The sequence below is a fragment of the Dendronephthya gigantea genome, unplaced genomic scaffold (genome assembly GCF_004324835.1).
Source record: "Dendronephthya gigantea isolate DGI-Jeju-01 unplaced genomic scaffold, DenGig_1.0 000395F, whole genome shotgun sequence".
Taxonomy (NCBI): domain Eukaryota; kingdom Metazoa; phylum Cnidaria; class Anthozoa; order Malacalcyonacea; family Nephtheidae; genus Dendronephthya; species Dendronephthya gigantea.
In genome coordinates, this window is record NW_021163405.1 from 48,417 (window position 1) to 49,872 (window position 1,456).

At 41.4% G+C, this 1,456-nt stretch overlaps 1 pseudogene; it reads right to left on the reverse strand.

Moving 5' to 3' along the window:
* Positions 1-303: 303 nt before the first annotated feature.
* Positions 304-801, reverse strand: LOC114542774 (annotated as a pseudogene).
* Positions 802-1,456: the final 655 nt, after the last annotated feature.

Sequence of the window (1,456 nt, forward strand, 5' to 3'; positions counted from 1 at the left end):
CAGCCACACATGGTCACACATGATCACACATGGTCACACATAGCCACACGTGGTCAAACATAGTCACACATAGTCACACTCGATCACACATAGTCACAGATGGTTACACATGGTCACACATAGTCACACATGGTCACACATAGTCACAGATGGTCACACATAGTCACACATGGTCACACATAGTCACACATAATCACACTCAATCACACATAGTCACGCATGGTCACACATAGTCACACATGGTCACACATAGTCACACATGGTCACACACAGTCACACTCGATCACACATAGTCACAGATGGTCACACATGGTCACACATAGTCACACATGGTCACACATAGTCACACATGGTCACACATAGTCACAGATGGTCACACATAGTCACACATGGTCACACATAGTCACACATAATCACACTCGATCACACATGGTCACACATGGTCACACATAGTCACACATGGTCACACATAGTCACACATGGTCACACATAGTCACACTCGATCACACATAGTCACAGATGGTCACACATGGTCACACATAGTCACACATGGTCACACTCGATCACACATAGTCACAGATGGTCACACATGGTCACACATGGTCACACATAGTCACACATGGTCACACATGGTCACACATAGTCACACTCGATCACACATAGTCACAGATGGTCACACATGGTCACACATAGTCACACATGGTCACACACGATCACACATAGTCACACATAGTCACACATGGTCACACACGGTCACACATGGTCACACATAGTCACACACGGTCACACATGGTCACACATACTTACACATAATCGATATGTACTCCCGGTAAAATATCAGACCGGGGTTTTTTGTATGAACATACTAAAAAGCCTCTGTCTGATATTTCACAGTACATAGCTCAAGCTCGGTCAATAATCAGTTGATATTTACTCACATATATCGTATTATTTTTAGGAAAACGAATGAAAAAACATGATCCACGGAATGCTCACAAAGGCTGCGTTATACGACACAGAATCGACCATTTTAATCAGCGAACATTTGTATCAACTCACTCAGAAAATTCCAAATTTTTACACAACCATGCCCCTCACAACGCTGGTAATTTTGTGATGATGCGAAACGGTGGCCTATATTGCTATAGTGAACAAATTCCGTAAAGGAAGGAGCATGCAATACAATTCAGACACGGGTTGAGTTTTTTACTTTACTTTACGGGGGCTTCCTACTGGAATGACGGATCAGGCAACTTCTGCCATGATATATAAGTGCATGTCTTCCCAATAATGATTACAATAAAAAGGAGAGGATTCTGTCTGTCTGTCTTTCTGTCTGTGAGAAGATAAATTATTCCTATCTGTTATTTGGAATAAATAATATTTTAAAAACATATGTTTCCTATAACACTCAATCGACGAGATATTATAATAATAAATATCCTTAACGCTCGCA